Below are 7,264 nucleotides of genomic sequence, written 5' to 3'. Positions count from 1 at the left end.
AGAAACTATACAGAACCGAAGTTTCTCAGACTATATTTCCTTAAAGCTACTTGTTATTTACTGTACAATAGCTGAGGGAAATCTGCACAGGCTGTTGAATAAATCAGCGCTGGGTAAACAATAAGTATCGAGTAAACGGACACAGTAGTGCCGCCATGGATTGTATTGCCGTGTTTGTTTTAGATATATAGTTAAGTAGTTTAGGAGCGCATGTGGCCAGACACGTAGTTTACTGTAAGACGATTATACGCTCAGCCTCCGATCAGTGTATTTCAGATATGTGTGACTCTGCTAAACTATAACAATCTCTTGTTTCAATATAGAATATAGAGGAATTTCATATGACACCTATATATTTTACAACTAACTTTGGAATAGATGAACCGGAGGTTTGAAATGGATGGCGCAGTTACTTCCTATTTTTAAGAGGTTATTTACGAATACGAATAAACTAATGTATATTGTACAGGTAAATCAAAAATTTAATTTTTCGATAATACATAATGCATTAAACCCTTTCAGATATTGTCTCGCGTACCTCCAGTCCTCAAAATATACAAGAAAACCCCAGTTTCTGTAGTTCGTTCTAAAATGGAGAGACAATAATTAAGAATTAACCCAAGTTTACCCGAATCGATACCAAAGAGTTGTTCGAGAATACGGCAAGACTCAGGGGTAGATCGTCTATTTGCATTTAAAACGGAACCGTCTGCTTGACGTTGATATATCCGTGTCTATATCGTAGTTAAGATCGACCGTATTTATAGCCTGGCGAGGTAAGCGGTCTCCTTCGTGCGAACGACCACAAAGAAAATGGGAAAGGAAGAGAGAAGAAGAGAACGACGGGGGAGAGTAGGAGGAGGTTCTAATTTAAACTCCGACACCTTATTTCGATGCAAAACCGCGGCTAATGCTCCGTACCGTTGTAATAATCCCTAGTGGCTAGCGAGACCAGTACGACAAATTACGTGAGTTTAAGAGCGACGAAAACTCTGTATGCCACTTTGCATCGAGAATCGTGTGCGAACTAGAGTAATTATGCAACTATGTGTGCATAATAATTTAGGAAGACCTTGCGCTAACATTGACACACTAGAATTGTTGGTTTTACCTTAAAATATTGTAGAATATTACGTAACAATTTTAGGGAAGCAAGATTGTTCAATAATGTTAAAATACTGTGTAATATTTCTGATGGCATCGTTAGGCAGTAGAGGCGGGTAGCAGCAGCATAAATATTTTCTTCATTATCAGGGAAGAACTTAATTATATTTCTGCATTTTCTCGGTACCCGAAATCTCCTCAGATTTCCTGCCGAAGTTTCAATCGAGTCGAATGCATAAACAAACAGCTTTTTCCAGGACGAACGAAGCCACGGCGTTCGGCGAAGAATCGGGGGAAGCGAATTGAATTGCGAGAAGTTTTCTTCTCCGTCGAACTTTTCAATTATTGGAAATTATGAGAGCTCCCAAGGACGGTTTGCCGACGGTTCAGTTTTCAACGGGAAATCTCTGCATTGCATTTTCAAGAACGTTAGTATTGATCTGTATTATTGCATGTAGTACAGATTTTCACGAGCGATAATCTTGAAGCGTGAAATTATAATCATTGATACTTAGGCGAACGAATTGTGCGAAGAAAAGGGATTGAAAAATATAAAAAAAGAAGGTCGTGTTTCAATTATTGAGTGTAGACTTGGATTTGTTCGTGATCAACTGTTTTGCTGCTTTTTTCTTCATTATATCTCGATAGATTGAATTGGTAACTTTTGTTGTTACCTTGATTAATATGTTGCTGAGACGCGAACTAAATTAAATCTCGATAAGACACTTCAACGCTATTGAATATAACAGAGGGAAAATTCAGATGGTGATTTTAATGGAATGAAAAACAAGGAGATGATCGGAAACATTAATTTAAACGAATGCTCGACGTGTCGCGTTTCGTGACGACCTATGTTGATAGATTCAAGCGTCTAATTAATTAGCCATCGAAAGCTTGTGGACGATTAATCATTTCCCCCGTACTCGACTAATGAAAGCAAGCTAATAAACCGAAATGGGGTTTCAGCAGCGATTAATTTTCATTTTTTTCCTTCGATTTCCTGCACAGCACAAATCAGCTCACAGCGAGCCGTGACCAATAACGCGAGAAATCGATACATTCCTATACAGATTCGTCTGTATTCCGTAACAGGTTGAAATCCAACTTTTCATCGGTTGAATGTCGAGGGTTCTTGCCATCAATTAATCATTTCCCTCGATTAAACAATAGGGGAAAGTTAATAAACCGAAAAATGGACCGACAGCAATCATCAATTTAAATTTGTCACAAAAGTTTACCCGCTGTTTCATGCCACGTCATCAATGATTGTGGTTGTCGACAAATTTGATGGAGATTTCATTGTTACACCAGTGAAACCCTGTTGTACAAATGGAACTGTACCTTATATACATATATTTCAATGCTTAAGTAGCCGTATTCCAGACAATCAAGTTTTCAGGTACCTAAGTGTCTATGGATTTAGGTATCTAAGCCATCAGAAACTCAGGTACTTAGGTATCTAGTCATGGCGGGCCAGGTACTCCGGTATCTACACCAAACACCCAGGCACCCAGGTACCCAACTACCCAGGTACCAGACAACCAGATACTCAGGTACCAAGCAACCAGGTACCCAGGTACGCAGGTACCCAGGTACTTAGGTGCCCAGGTACTTATGTACCCAGGTACCCAGGTACTTATGTACCCAGGTACCCAGGTGCCCAGGTACCCAGGTACCCAGGTGCCCAGGTACCCAGGTACCCAGGTACCCAGGTACTTAGGTGCCCAGGTACTTATGTACCCAGGTGCCCAGGTACCCAGGTGCCCAGGTACCCAGGTGCCCAGGTACCCAGGTGCCCAGGTACCCAGGTGCCCAGGTGCCCAGGTGCCCAGGTACTTAGGTACCCAGGTGCCCAGGTGCCCAGGTACCCAGTTACCCAGATACTCAGGTACCCAGTTACCCAGGTACTCAGGTACTCAGGTACCCAGGTACCTACTTTTGCAGCTACCTGAAATGCGTAGGTACCTAGACGCATATGTATATTCTACTCCTCCGTAAGAGATATAAATCCGAGTTCCGTCATTTGTAACACATGTTGCGCAATTCAGATTGTGCAAGAAGTACGAAACAGACACGAAATCGATGAGAAATGGGGATAATAAAATCGAGAAGGCGATTCGCGGGTAGATACAGCAGCTATTAGGAAAACGGGAGTGCAGCGGGGCAATTCATAACACGAGCATCGCATAAATTACAGCTGATATGTTGGTGTGCAATTAGGGTTTGCTAAATCGGCATTACTAATTAGATTTGGTGTACCGAGCTCGGCACGCCGACCAAACCGTCTCCTCTCCGTGCGTATAATTGATTCGAGTTTCAAACTAATCTATACCTGGTCGCCATTCGATAGTGATCGATAATCGTTCGCGAACGCCACAGGCTTAAGGCCCTGCCAAAGTTCGTCGCGCACTGCTTTCCCTTGAGGGAAATCGGTTCTCGATTCCTTCAATCGTTAATTATCATTTACCAATCGACGTCTATACAGAACTCTAACTTTCGAAGCTACCTTATCATCAACTCTATCTTCAAAACTTCACTTCCCTCTCTCAGCAGTATTTGTAGTATTTTTTACAGCATTTTCCCATCCCTTAATTGTTTAGATCCCAGCGTCCCTTGGCAGCCCGGAACTTCGCGGAACTCTCTGCCCGTTAGCACAGCAGTTAAAATTTCGATTCGCCGAGGCGCCAGGAGAACCAGAACTCACGTCGCCGCAATATCCGGCTAAAGTTCATGAAACACTTAGTAATTTCCAGATGGCACGTTGTTGGATCAGAAAGTTCGGTCGAGTAATGCATACGAGAGGTAAGAAACCGCGAGAAAAGTTCCTCGCCGACAATTGCCCCGGAGAACGATTTTTATTCCGTCCACCGCTACTCCCTTGTCCCTGAGCACATAAATTATCGGCACGTTTCGTACGTATAATTTGTTTACAGGCTGGATGGCCTCGCCCCGTAACGACAGACATTTTTAACGCGTCTCCAGCCAGCCCTTTGTCTCCTGTCCGTGTTTCCGCTGGCTGCGACTGTTTCGAGGATATCTCGGCCAAACGGATGCGATAACGGACGACGCTGTATCGCGGGGGAAGAGTGCCTTCGGTCGTGGATCGTTGAATCCAGGGCGACCCCGTTAATTACAACGTTTCGTGTGTTGCTGCTATTGTTCTGGGATCAGGTTTAAATTAGATCGCCGAAACCCGCGGTATAATTACAAGTAAGATCATAATCAGCGTACCAGAAAAATCAAGCCCATGCATCATGGATAAACGGCGACAACCAGTAGCGCTCGTGATTTATTAAGCAAAGAATGTGTACCAGCGGCTGTTTACATCGAAATCCAAGCAACAGGGACGAATTTATCGTTCCAGACGCTCGTAAACAGAGCGTCATCGAGGGCAGATATTCTCCTCCGTAGTGCCCAATAAAGGAGCCACCTCCTTCGTCCGTTTAATCTTCCATCCCCATCAGGGTGCTCCTAGCTCCCTCGAAAAGTGTCTGCGCGGGAAGAAAAACGTTAAACGGTACGTTAAGAGTTACAACCCTGTTCGTGGGAAGCCACGAAGGAGTGGCTCTAACCGAGCTTCCATTTTCGCCCCCTTCAGAGCCAGATTTGACAAAGTATACGCCTGGAATTTCTCGGTCCCGCGAGCACAGGAGCCTCTGCTTCTCATGACACTCCCATTATCCCCTCAGTTAGCCGCGAAATTAATCGATGGTGGCCCTGCGTAACGATACACGGTAGTCGGGGGCCATCAAATATTTAGCGGTGTGTTACTGGACGTCCCCTTTTCGACGCGAAACCGGATTTCGGCTGCTCGCGTCGCGGGGTTGCTTTGTGTTTAGAGCGCTGGCCGGATGTGTACTCTTTGAAGCCTGACGGGGTTGTTGTTTCCGGTCAAAGTCATCTAAATTGATTCGATCTATTAACATGTATGCGAGTTTCGAACGGCGGAAGCTCACTGTTATCTTTAGCCTGGTTCAAGAGTTTAGCGAAGATAACGCTGTCGTATTTTTCGAGGGACACGCGGAAACCCTCGATTCCGAAAACGCTAAAAGCTCGCCAATAGAACGGGGAAGTTCCCTCTTCGCTATAAATTCAGTTATTATCGGAAATCCCTTCGACGTGGCCCCCAAGTTGTCGCATATGCGCGACCCGCGCAGGAAGTACCGTATGGGTGCCCCGAAAAGAAACGTTTTATGCTGTTTGACGTTTATAACCGACTATAATCTTGTTAAACGGGGGGAACAGCTTTGTGCGTTCCCTGGCCCAGAAAATTGATATGTTATTGCGAACCAGCTCTAGCGTTTCACCATACATTCGTTTTTGGGTGTCGTTTGACACATAGCGAGGCGACGCGAGCGCGTTCGACCATGCGTGTTATCGTTTGTCAATTGAATCCATCGCATTTATTTGTGCATTATTCAAAGAGTATGATAGGTGAATGTGTGAAGCCTCTGTCGAGCTTTGATGCTTTTCAGGCAAGCTTTTTATCGGATTTTTCTGGCGAGTGTAATTAATTATTTAGGGGATGAATCTGCGATCTTCTTTCCTTGGGGATTAATATTTCAAAGTGATGAGGGGGGGGATGTTGATCGATTCGTGGTTCTTTTTTCGTTTATTCTATGCTTGAGAAACAGTTTTCACGTGGGGAATATTCAAGTGTTATGCTTTCGTTCCGACAAACTTTATGAAATGGTAGATACTCGAGGAAAAATACGGAGTAAGTGGTACGAATCAATGTAGAGTCAGACCTAAAACGTTCGTAGAGGATTGAGGGAGAAATGTATCTGATAAAGTGTCTGTGATGGAGGAGCAACTGAGTAAAAAGCGAACGGGTAATGAACGGTAAATTTCAAAGTGGAACGTAATGAAATATTGGAAGAATTTAGAAGCTCTCGTCTCACGATGAAAGTAGAGACACAATCGCCGCGTTTTGGAAGCATGTTCGATGAGCTTTGAGTCTTTTAACCAAGAGAGGCTCGAGGGAGGAAAGCGCCAAATGATTGGAGGACGAGATCTATTTTAGAAAAAACGATGTCGATGTGGTGTGCTCGTAATTACGACTGCGTTTGAGCGCCTGACAGGTGCTTGACGAGCCGATCCAATAAAAGCCTTTCCGAGCGTTTATTCTGACCAACTATGCTGCGGATTCCAACCTTTCTGGTTTCTCTTGTGCACCAAAGCATTTAAGATTCTCATTACACAAGTGAAAGTCAAATGACGGGTAGGTCATTAAAACGTCGGTTACAAGAAGACCAAAAAGTGTTCTTTTAGCGCGTGAGTAAACTTGAGGAAAACGCTGCTCAAAGTAAAGTAATAATTTATATGGCGAAATCTGATTTCAGGTTACAATCTTTATGGTCTTAAAAGTGTGGAAAAATTCTTTTATGCTGTAAGCGAAATTTGAGGAACGATAATCGGATAAATACGCTGGACGTTTTTCTCACGATAAATGGGGCGAGATGGCAAACAGGGGAGAGCGAAGTGCGCGAGCTTTTACGAAAATCTGGGCAGTAAAAAGGGCTTCCTTCCCTGGGGTGGTTCCCTCGTAATCACGGACGTGTCCTTATAGGATGACGATCGGTTGACGCCTCTGTGACCCGATAAAAACGCAAGGGTGACAATCCAATGGTGATGTACGTGGCTGCAGGTGGTAAAGCGAATGGAAAATATTCCAGAAAATCCTCTATTTTGAGAGTCTCTTTTAGCAGTCGATATTGATCAGGTTACATAAACGTCAACGTTTTTAAATAAATCCATGAAACTTTTATGACCCGCCTCTGTGAAAACTGTTTTTCCTTTTTATTTAGACTAATAAATATTGTTTGATACATCAAGCTGATAGCTAAGTGGATTAAACTTCAATAATTTTCGAGGTATGTTTACTGGAGGTATCTTTTGAGATCGGTCACAGATGCTCAGAAGGATTATTTATGAAGGAAGCGAACCATCAGCGATCGAGAAGCCACCGAGGGCCGATTTATCTTCGAGATGGCTCCCTGAACAATAAGTATGCGGAAAGTTGGGGAAGTCAATAAATATTTAACGCGTTGGAGTTTGTGTACGCGAAGGCAGCGCGGTTGATATCGTTTTTTGTAGTATTTATGGTAATTTGCGTTTCCGATGTGACCTCCTTGAATATTTTGATAAGGTATCTCGAGAT

The sequence above is a fragment of the Calliopsis andreniformis genome, chromosome 12, assembly GCF_051401765.1.
Source record: "Calliopsis andreniformis isolate RMS-2024a chromosome 12, iyCalAndr_principal, whole genome shotgun sequence".
NCBI lineage: Eukaryota > Metazoa > Arthropoda > Insecta > Hymenoptera > Andrenidae > Calliopsis > Calliopsis andreniformis.
This window is presented reverse-complemented; position numbering follows the sequence as displayed.